Source organism: Protopterus annectens, chromosome 9.part0, assembly GCF_019279795.1.
Source record: "Protopterus annectens isolate FY-2018-M chromosome 9.part0, PAN1.0, whole genome shotgun sequence".
Taxonomy (NCBI): Eukaryota; Metazoa; Chordata; order Ceratodontiformes; family Protopteridae; genus Protopterus; species Protopterus annectens.
The window spans coordinates 619465739-619480645 of NC_056743.1; positions in this window are offsets into that span (position 1 = coordinate 619465739).

A 14907-nucleotide genomic window follows, 5' to 3' on the forward strand; every position below is an offset into this window, starting at 1 on the left:
AGCACACAGGATAACTGTTTCTGCCTTGGCAACACATACAAAATGATAACTGCTTCTGCCTTGGCAACACATACAAAATGAGAAGCACACAGGATAACTACTTCTGCCTTGGCAACACATACAAAATGAGAAGCACACAGGATAACTACTTCTGCCTTGGCAACACATACAAAATGAGAAGCACACAGGATAACTACTTCTGCCTTGGCAACACATACAAAATGAGAAGCACACAGGATAACTACTTCTGCCTTGGCAACACATACAAAATGAGTAGCACACAGGATAACTACTTCTGCCTTGGCAACACATACAAAATGAGAAGCACACAGGATAACTACTTCTGCCTTGGCAACACATACAAAATGAGAAGCACACAGGATAACTACTTCTGCCTTGGTAACACATACAACAAATAAAAAGAACCACACAGGATAACTGCTTCTGCCTTGGCAACACATACAAAATGAGAAGCACACAGGATAACTACTTCTGCCTTGGCAACACATACAAAATGAGAAGCACACAGGATAACTGCTTCTGCCTTGGCAACACATACAAAATGAGAAGCACACAGGATAACTGCTTCTGCCTTGGCAACACATACAAAATGAGAAGCACACAGGATAACTACTTCTGCCTTGGTAACACATACAAAATGAGAAGCACACAGGATAACTACTTCTGCCTTGGCAACACATACAAAATGAGAAGCACACAGGATAACTGCTTCTGCCTTGCTTATGCTTCATTAAAAACACTTCTAGGAGGAAGTGTTTTCTCCAGATTGGGACTAGCATCCTGGAACCAGCTGTCTACTGAAATTAAAAAAAATCAAGAAAGCATTAGAAGCTTTAAGGAAACCCTCAAAGAACAACTCTGTGAAGAATTATCTTGGAACTGCTATTGAGATAATGGCTAACAAATCTTTATTTTTTAATAATTCCTGTTTAGCTACCTTATATTAAAAAATAAATATTCATATGTACTGCACTACTTTATCTGATTTATTTATTCTTTATGGCTATATTTTACTGAATCTCCTACTTTTAACTGATACTATTCTAATATTTTTGTAAATGCATCCTGTGTTTTTATGTGTTAATCTGAATCATATAGGATCATTTAATCATAGGAGGTTACTATGCTAATAGCCCTGGGGCCCTTACAAGCCTAGTCAAGAGTTTATCCTCAAAAAAGGACCCTAAGTCAGGACCTGTTGCCCCTGTCAATGAGGGACAAAGGTGGAGCCCCTGGGACAAGGTTGCGCTGGATGAAGGTCAGTGATGTACTCTGTTTGACATGTATGGGAAGTCTATTCCCAAGACGGGGCAGCCTCTGGGAAACAAACCTCTCCAGCAAGTTTTGTTGGTGTCGCATATTAGATTTAGGCCTATCGAGTGGGTAATGTGTGAGGAGTTAGACTTACAGATATGGAGCATCTCTAGTAGATGCTCCATTTACCTGTTGTAAATTGATTTTTACAGCTTTTCCTGTGGGTCATGGCTGAAAGGGGGTCATCTGACCACCCCACCTACCTAGTCACCAATAAATAAACAAACAAATAAGACAAATTGTGAGATTTACTATTAAGAGCTCTGTCAAACACTGTGAAATTTAGGTATCACATACTCTCTTAAATGTTAGCTGGAAAAAAATTACCATATTAAAACCAAAAGTCAATACCTGTTGTTCCATCCCTGATGGAAATTCCCTGCAAAGTGTTGGTTTTCTACTTGTTGCTGTTGTCTTTAGTTGACCACTATGTCTGCATAGATTCTCTGATTTTCCATAGTTATTTATGGCAACAAATTTCTACCATCTGATTGGTTACCCACAGATAGGAAACATTCTGAATGGTACTCCTCTGCTGTGGTATACTTTGAATACCACATTCAAAATGTATGTATGTATTGAGGCATGCTGTCCTCAAAGTTGCTGCACAGCTTATCCTTGATGAACACTGATGTTGTCATTGTTTTAAAAACAATTGCCTGTGTTGGTGGATGGAACTTATTCTTTCTCCATAAGGGCTGGTGCTGGTGGTCATCTCATTGGATTTCTTTTTTTTTTTTTGTTTTGTACTAAGCATTGTTCATACTATAGTTATCTATAATTATTATAGTCTCTTGCCAACTTAATTTATTTTAATGGATCATTTTCTTTATTGACCTTATCTGTGACCACCTCTAGTTTAGCTTTAATATTTATAGCTCACATTTTTCTTCTTCAAGGTGGCATGTGCTTTATTAATTTCTAATTTGTTTATCTCTTTTTTACTTTAGTCTACAGATATGTTCAGTTAGGCTGTTTTATGGTTCAGTCTCTTCCACTGCACAATATAGTCTTCGAGATATCTATCACATATGATGAGCTTTGGAATAATCTAGTCCCAAAGAATGCAGTTTGCCAACACATTCTTTTAACTAAAAACTACCTTTACGGTATTTTCCACATATAATTTTATATATATTTTTTTCTTACACTGTGTAGTTAGCATTGATATACAAATTAATTTGTTTTACTACCATTGGCTATTTTATATCATGTGATTTGTTTAACAAGCTATTTAAACTGGTTCAAATGTATAGAATATGGTTTTGATGAAGTACCACTGATATTAGAGATGAAAAAGCTTAACCATTTTTTACTTTTAGTTTATGTCTATTAAATTTCAAATTTGTATGTTTGGAAACTGAGTTTGAATTTTTACTTGGATACCCAATATTTAAAGACAGACAATACGCCTTTTTTTTTTTTTTTTTTTGGTTTACTGGTCTAAGGCTGCACCTCACATGATACAAGTGTTTTGTATATAGTGTAAGAATACAAAATCCAAGAGTACCCCTAAAGCTGTAGTCAACAACAACGGCAGACTAATGGCAAACACCATGAAAATATTTTCAAAAATCAAGGATGATAGAATTGTACAAAGCAAATTTGTTATTCCCTCACAGAAATGGCATGTATGTGATTTGGTAAACTTCTTTTCTCATATTAACAGTATGTATTGGTAAAGCTGCTGTCTCTCATGATAACAATGTGATATTTTTTAGGAATAGCATAGAAAATACAGAGCCTGCAAAAGATGGAAGAAATAACAAGAATATGCTTGCATGACATTGTATTTCTAAATGATTACCTTAACAGAATGTGCTTGCATGACATATTATAAAACAAAATGTATTTCCCTCATAGTAACAGAGGTTTGGTAATCATAATAACAGTGTAATATATTTTTAGAATAGCATGTGATACATTGGCTTAACAGAATTCACTTGTGTGGAACAAAAATATATTAATACTTCTGAGTGTTTTGTAACAGATGGCATTAACAATAGAGACTTGTTGAGATATTCTAAATAGTTGAATGTACCCAGATATTCAAGCTAAAGGGAAATGGCTAACACAACAGATACAATTACAACTATCCTATCAATGAACGAACATATCGGCATTCTGAGAACTGGCTTTCTCTGGATTAACATGGCTAACAGAGCAGAAAAAGTTATACACTATCCTATCAATGAAAGAACATTTGTGAAAGAACATTTCAGCCTGTTGACAATTGATTCCTCTGGATTGAAATAATACTGCAGACAAAGAAGGCTTCAAAGGAAAATAATGCTGAATGCTGAGTAATTCCCAAGCAGAATAGAGCATGGGTAGAAACAGCAGAAATGCATTTATTTGTAGGCTAATTAGACACTTTTTCTAAGAGAGGGTGAGGAGGCTGGCAATTTGAGAGGTCTTTTAGGTACAGCCACCACTATTAATCATGTTAAGAGAAGTCAGATGAAGTAGCTTAGGCACTTTCCGAGGATGTCCCATGAAACCCCCCAATGAAGGTATTCCAGTCCTACCCTTCAGAGTGGCTAACAAATGACAACAGTCTACATATATCTATATCTACATTTATACCAGTATGTATGTCTACATATAGATATATAATTAGTTTATGCCCACAGAATATAATATAATGAATAAATATGGCAAACATTTACTCAAAAGCTTTACTCAAAAGCATGTCACTATTTGGAGCATCTTAACTGCAAGTTTGTCAAAATTTTACAGAATAATCATGTTTAGAATAATATTTGGGTCCGTATTTAAATGGTAACTTTACATACATTTCAGAGATCCTTGCCATTGAAGGTGAATGGGGAGGGATCTATTTATTCATCAGCAGAATGAGTAAACATCCACTGATAAATAAGCTGTACTGCCTGTGTAACCCCATGGAGGATCACATTTGGCTTTGCACAGGGGAAACTTTACATAAATATGTTTGGCTCAGATAGGGACCGTTGAGCATAAAGTTTGCATGCCCACACAGCACCAGCATAGGATCAGGTTTATTCTGGGCAAGTGTCAGGAAAGCTTTAGTTAGTTGGCTTTTCAAATTAGTGTACAACTCAACATATTAGTAGAACTGCACTCCTTAGTGGCAGAAATTGCTACTATGCTGTTGTACAGTGGAAATTTTGAAATATCATGGTGCAGCAACGTTAAAGAAATTGTAATTTTTCACTGTTTGTTTCAGGCAGGAAACTGGCATTTGTTTTTATGGTAGTTAGGATTTCCAAATGGAAAGTCTCCTTTTTGATACATATTCTTTTACTATTTTTGAGCTTTAGAGATCCTATTTTTCACAATGTTACAGAGGAAGCATATATCACAGTCACCTGTCTCATGTAAAGTCTCAAACAGCATGCAGCCATTTGTCCTTCCCTATGCCTTGACTGAGCTTACACTTGTAAAAGATATCCTGTCTCTAGGAAAACAAAACAAGTTAGGCTTGGGATGAGTGTGCAGACTCTCATCCAATTGTCAAAGTCTACCTTAAAAGAAATGAAGATACCACTATGTTTTATGTGCAGTGGAAGCTCATGCTAGAAATGGGTGAGGTATTAATGAACACACCTGTCTGTCTTGTTTATTTACTAATGGAGATTTGGTTAAAAACTGTCATGAAAATATAATGAGTTCAAATGTTATGCCTAGCTCCATAGAACAGAGGGACATATTTCCGACTCTGACCCATGCAGCAAGGGTATCAACAGAGGTACAAGTAGAGTGAAGCAAGACGTGATAAGAGAGAAAGTAATGGCCTGCTAATTAGTACCAAGAGTAGGTAAGATTGTGGGCACTCATTTAGCTCACTGGATGGTTGTGAATTCTCCAGTGGAGACCTGGAAAACCACTACCAATGTGCCTTTTAGAATTGAGGGACAACTAGCATGGTCAAGCCACAGCCCTTGTACAAGGGATGTTTGCACAGGGAACCTACAAATTAAATGTAAAATCCTCATACCACCTCTGGTGGCTGCCTATATGAATGCCCATTGTCAGCTAACCCTTGCTGTCTGTTATAAGATAATAAGTAGGTCTAATGGCCAAGAAGGCGGTAGTTATCACTGGGCAGCATGGGCTAAGAGTTCTAAAAAAGGTATTAGTTCAGATATTTATGGAGCCATTGTTTTATGAAAGGTGTACAAGATCAGGAAGGGTGGGTCCATAACATCAAGAATTCCAGATTTTAATTATCATGAAGGAGTCTGCAAGAGACAGACTACAGGGAGAGCTTCCATCTTATCTTGGTATCTGAGGATCTTTAATCCAGCAAATTTTTTTTTTAGTTAGGAGATTTTTGGGATCTTTCTGTGTGTGTGACATTACTGAATATACACTCTAAAAGGAACATTATATTCCAGGAAAAAAAATCACTGCTTAATTCATAGAAAACATCACCATACAAACAATTGAATGCTAAATATGTTTTAATTTTTTCTCAAAAGAAATGACAGTTGCAAGAAACAATTGTTATACATATTATTATCATGTTTTGATGTTACAAGATTTTATAAGCTGTTGACTAAACAAACTAAATGTTATTGATCCTTTGCTTTATGATACATTTTTATGGGATTAGTCATATGATATTCCTAAAGAGTATTTAACAGATATAGTCATCAGTGTGCCACTGTTCTGATGAAGTCTGGTTTTGGATGAAAGTGCTTGACGGAAGTATTTTTTAACACAATAATATATATATATATATATATATATATATATATATATATATATATATATATATATATATATATATATATATATATATACATATATATACATACATATATATATATATATATATATATATATATATATATATATATATATATATATATATATATCTTGCAGATCCATCCATATGTTTCCCTTCAGTTCTGTGTTAAAATACTGACTTTGATTATTTTTTGATGCATTAAAACTTCTTTTGACCTGGATGACATAATTTTAGCTATTAGTTTAGCTAGATGGAAGGGTTTCTTGACTATTATTGCTACATGATGGTTAACAGATAGGGAGCTTGTTTATGAAGGTGCCAAGATTTCTGAGTGCATGTGATGTGGGGTGGTGGCTATATTGTAAGGTGCTGTTAAGATTTATTTATCAAAGAAGACAATGCCACACTTCTTTGCATTTAATTTAAACCTGTTTCTTATACACCACCAATTGGTATGATTTAGTCCTTTCTGAATTAACACAGTATCGAATGCTCAACAAACAGCAACACTCAGCTTGCTATTTCTGGCAAAGTTTGGAGATCCAAGGAACATACCTCTTAACCTCCAAAGGAGAGAATCAGGGACAAAGCCTCTGAAAATCAGGAACATCTGATTAAAATCATATGTGCCTAGTTAGCATGGATCTATATTAAAAGACCGAAGTAGTGTTTCATTGAACACCTCTTGGTCGACAGATAAAGAGCAAACGCACTAAAGCGTGAATGCTCAAAATGGTGATTTCTTTTCCTGGGAAAGAAATGGCTAGTAAACACACACACACATTTTCAAACATAACAATGTGAGGGGCTATGCCCCCCACATCTCCCCTAACTAAATATACCAACTCTGAGATCGCACTACAGTAAGGATAGGGGCAAACACACAGGCATGGCCAAGCAATTTCTTTCCCAAGGAAAAAAATCACTGTTTTGAGCATTCGTGCTTTAGTGCAATAGCTCTTTATGTGTCGACCAAGAGGTGTTCTATGAAACAGCTTTTAATATAGTCTTTTAATATAGACCTGTTAGCATAATCTATATATATTCATGAACAAGGTAGCTATGTTAAAGAGGCAAGCAGGACACAGGTACATTTTGCTTTTATTATATCATGCCTGTTTATATGTACATTCACAACAGTATATAAGCCAGATTCATAATCATTACCACAAAGTGTACACTATGTGTATACTTCTGTTGTGTCTTTCGGCTTTTCCCGGTTAGGGGTCACCACAGCAGAACTCCGGTCCGCTAATGATTGGCAGTAGATTTTTACATGCAGAGTTGCCAGCTATGACGCACAACCTTCAACGAAGGTACGCCCATTCACGCATGTCTCCACACAGAAGACGCTTTAGCTGAGAATCGAACAGGACAAAGTCTTACTGTGAGGTGACAATGCTACCGCAGCACCACCACCAACAGCCTTGTCACAATGGTTACACTAAGTGTACACTTTGTGGTAACCTTTATGAGTATGGCCTATGCAGTTGCTGCCTCAAACCAAACCTTTTCCTTAAAACTTAATAAGCAAAACCATACTCACTATCAGAAAATGCTTTATATATTAGAAAAAAATGTTTTTCTATGAAAAATGGACCTGGTAAATAACAACACTTTGGAAGAGATTTTTCATCTATTAGCTCATCACAACATTACAAGTCAAATAGTGATAAGAAACTGCTTAACTACTGCTCAGTGTGTGGTATTTGAAATGATAACAGTCTACCCAGAAACTGCAGCCATATGTTTTTCATTGAATCTTAGTTCATATGTGTTAGAATCTTAGTAAATATCAGAAATATGTTAGACAAAAACTGCCTTGTTTCAAATCTGCATTGCTATCTGTCACACTAACTATTAATAGAAAGGCACATTGCACAGACTATCACTGCTACTTTAATACTAATCGTTGACAGTAAAAGGAAAACTACACCTTGAAATTCTAAAAATTCTTTGCATCTTAGTTACAACACAAAGTTAAGATTACACTGTCCTCTGAGAAAATGATGAATATAAGAATGCTTCAGATAAAAAAAAAAAATGTTTTCTATCAAAAATGCTATATTAACCATGCTGGCAAGACTTACATTTGTAACTTCTTGTTACAACATCACTGACGAAATAAAAATGGTTAGCTGATACTTGCATGCTTTTCAGTATCATTTAATGCCATGAAAAAAAGTTTTACCTTGAAAATATGTTATTTCAAAGCACTGTGGTATTGTTACGCATAAATGCAACATTAGTTTTACCACATGAAGGCCAAGTGAGCAACATGGGGCCACCCCAGATCATGAAGTTCCCAACTACCATATTATCTTATTTTACAGTTTCTCATTCCCAAAATCCATTTCATGTCTTCTTTGAATGACTCATGTTAGAACTATTATTGTGTACAAGATACATATAATATGCAGATCGTAGCACCCCTTTTTAAACCATCATCGGCTTTATCTGGAAATGCAACATTTGCACCGCTTACAGATGATAACCATTTCAGCCATCCTGTGGGCAAAGGTGTTCATAATAAAGAAGCATGCTGTACATTAATGCATTGCTTAGATTGTAGCCATTATTTGTAGGTTTGATTTGGAACAAACAAACATATATCTCTAAAATTGCATTGCAACAATACTGCCAGCAAGGGTGTGCAAAACGGAGAAAGTACTGTGTGGTCTGAATCACTGGCCGACCAATATTTTCACATCATGCTCACTATGTACATTCTTAAACTCCCCTAAGAATGTATTTTTTGTGTCAAAACAAGGTACAGAACTACAAAAATACAGCAAGAAATAAATGACACAGTTAATTTTTCATTTTTTTATTACATTATAGTAGAATTCATCAATTCATGCCTCCCCCTTGTAAACCATTTGCCTGAATATATATAGTTTTGCTCTACCTTGTATTAACTCTGATCAAGATTTGCAGCACACAAGCATGACTTTCTGAAACTACTAATTGTATTAGTTATATCATTTTCAGGTTAGGTACTCTGGTTAGAAATATCTAGCTTTTCAATAAAAAAAAAACTATAAAAGAATGACAGAGTGGTGCATACCTATCAACCTATTAGCACAAAAAGCCTGGACATAGCCAAAAATAATGGGAGGACAAAGCCTGAAAAATACGGACACATTTTAAATATTGCTCTTATAAACTTAGAAAGTTGCTAGAATAAAAGACAATGTGTTGCTATTCATTTTATGAAAGGTATGACGTTTGAAACGCTTTGATTATTTAGTGAGTTCTCTCCTCACTGATTTGCCATAAAAATCCAGAAAATCACAAATTTTATGAGAAACAGACTAAAAATATGAAGCAAAATATGAACATTCTGTGGACATTTGTACAATTGAGAGATTTAAGGTTTTATGTCAAATGTAATGACACCTGTTAAGCCAGGATATCAAAGTAAAGGTGACAATAAATTCACATAATAATAAAAACAAATGTAATGTATATGCACTAGCAATTTAACAATGCTCCCCATCAGATAAACATATTGTATATCATTAAAGCTCAAAAAGCATTCATTAAGTGAGATTATACAAGCATAAATGCTTTGGTTATAACTGGTAACAAATCTATATATGTAAAGAAAGTTATTTACAGAGACAAAAAACTATGAATGTGGATAGAAACAGAAGCACAAAGCTAATTTACATGCTAAAAAGAGTGCTGATAAATAATAGCATTTGAACAATAAATTAATTCTATTAAATACTATAACTTACAATGCTTTAAAAGATAAAACATATAAAAAGTAAAATAATAAAGATAAAATAATAACTAGAAGGAAACAATGGAAATGTAGAACTATTGTGGCAGTACTGGCAGGGTTAATGGCACCCCACACACATACACATATGTACAATGTACTCACACACACACACCTTTATGCACCAGGTCAGCAATAACTGCTTAACTGCCCTGCAGAGGCAAGAAAGAATGCCCTACTGTTTTATTAACATCAAAACTATGATTTCTCTAGTGGAGACCTGGAAAACCACTACCAATGTGCCTTCTAGAATTGAGGGACACCTGGCATGGTCAAGCCACAGCCCTTGTACACGGGATGTTTGCACAGGGAACCTACAAATTAAATGTAAAATCCTCATACCACCTCTGGTGGCTGCCTATATGAATGTCCATTGTCAGCTAACCCTTGCTGTCTGTTATAAGATAATAAGTAGGTCTAATGGCCAAGAAGGCGGGTAGTTATCACTGGGCAGCATGGGCTAAGAGCTCTAAAAAAGGTATTAGTTCAGCTAGGTATGGAGCCATTGTTTTATGAAAGGTGTACAAGATCAGGAAGAGTGGGTCCATAACATCAAGAATTCCAGATTTTAATTATCATGAAGGAGTCTGCAAGAGACAGACTACAGGGAGAGCTTCCATCTTATCTTGGTATCTGAGGATCTTTAATCCAGCAATTTTTTTTTTTAGTTAGGAGATTTTTGGGATCTTTCTGTATGTGTGACATTACTGAATATACACTCTAAAAGGAACATTATATTCCAGGAAAAAAATCATTGCTTAATTCATAGAAAACATCACCTTACAAACAATTGAATGCTAAATATGTTTTAATTTTTTCTCAAAAGAAATGACAGTTGCAAGAAACAATTGTTATACATGTTATTATCATGTTTTGATGTTACAAGATTTTATAAGCTGTTGACTAAACAAACTAAATGTTATTGATCCTTAGCTTTATGTTACATTTTTATGGGATTAGTCATATGATACTCCTAAAGAGTATATAACAGATATAGTCATCAGTGTGCCACTGTTCTGATGAAGTCTGGTTATGGATGAAAGTGCTTGACGGAAGTATTTTTTAACACAATAATATATATATATATATATATATATACATATATATATATATATATATATATATATATATATACATATATATATATATATATATATATATATATATATATACATATATATATATATATATATATATATATATATATATATTTAAATCTTGCAGATCCATCCATATGATTCCCTTCAGTTCTATGTTAAAATACTGACTTTGATTATTTTTTGATGCATTAAAACTTCTTTTGACCTGGTTAAGATAATTTTAGCTATTAGTTTACCTAGATGGAAGGATTTCTTGACTACTATTGCTACATGATGGTTAACAGATAGGGAGCTTGTTTATGAAGGTGCCAAGATTTCTGAGTGCATCTGATGTGGGGTGGTGGCTATATTGTAAGGTGCTGTTAAGATTTATTTATCAAAGAAGACAATGCCGCACTTCTTTGCATTTAATTTAAACCTGTTTCTTATACACCACCAATTGGTATGATTTAGCCCTTTCTGAATTAACATGGTATCAAATGCTGAACAAACAGCAATACTCAGCTTGCTATCTCTGGCAAAGTTTGGAGATCCAAGGAACATACCCCTTAACCTCCAAAGGAGAGAATCAGGGACAAAGCCTCTGAAAATCAGGAACATCTGATTAAAATCATATGTGTCTAGTTATCATGGGTCTATATTAAAAGACCGACGTAGTGTTTCATCGAACACCTCTTGGTCGACACATAAAGAGTGAATGCACTAAAGCGTGAATGCTCAAAACAGTGCTTTCTTTGCCTGGGAAGGAAATGGCTAGTCACACACACACACACACACACACACACACACACACACACACACACACACACACACACACACACACACACACACACACACTTTCAAACATAACAATGTGAGGGGCTATGCCCCCCACCCCCTAACTAAATATACCAACTCTGAGATCGCACTACAGTAAGGATAGGGGCAAACACACAGGCATGGCCAAGCAATTTCTTTCCCAAGGAAAGAAATCACTGTTTTGAGCATTCGTGCTTTAGTGCAATAGCTCTTTATGTGTCGACCAAGAGGTGTTCGATGAATCAGCTCTTTGGTCTTTTAATATAGACCTGTTAGCATAATCTATATATATTCATGAACAAGGTAGCTATGTTAAAGAGGCAAGCAGGACACAGGTAAGTTTTGATTTTATTATATCATACCTGTTTATATGTACATTCACAACAGTATATAGGCCAGATTCATAATCATAACCACAAAGTGTACACTATGTGTATACTTCTGTTGTGTCTTTTGGCTTTTCCCGGTTAGGGGTCGCCACAGCGGAACTCCGGTCTGCTAATGATTGGCAGTAGATTTTTACATGTTGAGTTGCCAGCTCTGACGCACAACCTTCAATGAAGGTACGCCCATTCACGCATGTCTCCACACAGAAGATGCTTTAGCTGAGAATCGAACAGGACGACGTTTTACTGTGAGGCGACAATGCTACTGCAGCACCACCACCAACAGCCATGTCACAATGGTTACACTAAGTGTACACTTTGTGGTAACCTTTATGAGTATGGCCTATGCAGTTGCTGCCTCAAACCAAACCTTTTCCTTAAAACTTAATAAGCAAAACCATACTCACTATCAGAAAATGCTTTATACATTAGAAAAAAGTTTTTCTATGAAAAATGGACCTGGTAAATAACAACACTTTGGAAGAGATTTTTCATCTATTAGCTCATCACAACATTACAAGTCAAATAGTGATAAAAAACTGCTTAACTACTGCTCAGTGTGTGGTATTTGAAATGATAAAAGTCTACCCAGAAACTGCAGCCATATGTTTTTCATTGAATCTTAGTTCATATGTGTTAGAATCTTAGTAAATATCAGAAATATGTTAGACAAAAACTGCTTTGTTTCAAATCTGCATTGCTATCTGTCACACTAAGTAACTATTAATAGAAAGGCACATTGCACAGACTATCACTGCTACTTTAATACTAATCATTGACAGTAAAAGGAAAGCTACACCTTGAAAATCTAAAAATTCTTTGCATCTTAGTTACAACACAAAGTTAAGATTACACTGTCCTCTGAGAAAATGATGAATATAAGAATGCTTCAGATAAAAAAAAAATGTTTTCTACCAAAAATGCTATATTAACCATGCTGGCAAGACTTACATTTGTAACTGCTTGTTACAACATCACTGATGAAATAAAAATGGTTAGCTGATACTTGCATGCTTTTCAGTATCATTTAATGCCATGAAAAAAAGTTTTACCTTGAAAATATGTTATTTCAAAGCACTGTGGTATTGTTACGCATAAATGCAACATTAGTTTTTACCACATGAAGGCCAAGTGAGCAACATGGGGCCTCCCCAGATCATGAAGTTCCCAACTACCATATTATCTTATTTTACAGTTTCTCATTCCCAAAATCATTTCATGTCTTCTTTGAATGACTCATGCTAGAACTATGGTTGTGTACAAGATACATATAATATGCAGATTGTAGCACCCCTTTTTAAACCATCATTGGCTTTATCTGGAAATGCAACATTTGCACTGTTTACAGATGATAACCATTTTAGCTATCCTGTGGGCAAAGGTGTTCATAATAAAGAAGGATGCTGTAAATTAATGCATTGCTTAGATTGTAGCCATTATTTGTAGGTTTGATTTGGAACAAACAAACATGTATCTCTAAAATTGCATTGCAACAATACTGCCAGCAAGGGTGTGCAAAACGGAGAAAGTACTGTGTGGTCTGAATCACTGGCCGACCAATATTTTCACATCATGCTCACTATGTACATTCTTAAACTCCCCTAAGAATGTATTTTTTGTATCAAAACGAGGTACAGAACTACAAAAATACAGCAAGAAATAAATGACACAGTTCATTTTTCATTTTTTATTAAATTATAGTAGAATTCATCAATTCATGCCTCCCCCTTGTAAACCATTTGCCTGAATATATATAGTTTTGCTCTACCTTAAATTAACTCTGATCAAGATTTGCAGCACACAAGCATGACTTTCTGAAACTACTAATAGTTATATAATTTTCAGGTTAGGTACTCTGATTAGAAATATCTAGCTTTTCTATTAAAAAAAATATATATAAAAAGAATGACAGAGTGGTGCATACCTATCAACCTATTAGCACAAAAAGCCTGGACATAGCCAAAAATAATGGGAGGACAAAGCCTGAAAAATAGGGACACATTTTAAATATTGCTCTTATAAACTTAGAAAGTTGCTAGAATATTGCCATTCATTTTATGAAATGTATGACGTTTGAAACGCTCTGATTATTTAGTGAGTTCTTTTCCCCACTGATTTGCCATAAAAATCCAGAAAATCACAAATTTTATGAGGAACAGACTAAAAATATGAAGCAAAATATGAACATTCTGTGGACATTTGTACAATTGAGAGATATGAGGTTTTACGTCAAATGTAATGACACCTGTTAAGCCAGGATATCAAAGTAAATGTGACAATAAATTCACATAATAATAAAAACAAATGTAATGTATATGCACTAGCAATTTAACAATGCTCCCCATCAGATAAATATATTGTATATCATTAAAGCTCAAAAAGCATTCATTAAGTGAGATTATACAAGCATAAATGCTTTGGTTATAACTGGTAACAAATCTATATATGTAAAGAAAGTTATTTACAGAGACAAAAAACTATGAATGTGGATAGAAACAGAAGCACAAAGCTAATTTACATGCTAAAAAGAGTGCTGATAAATAATAGCATTTGAACAATAAATTAATTCTATTAAATACTATAACTTACATTGCTTTAAAAGATAAAACATATAAAAAGTGAAATAATAAAGATAAAATAATAACTAGAAGGAAACACAATGGAAATGCAGAACTATTGTGGCAGTACTGGCAGGGTTAATGGCACCCCACACACATACACATATGTACAATGTACTCACACACACACACACACACACACCTTTAT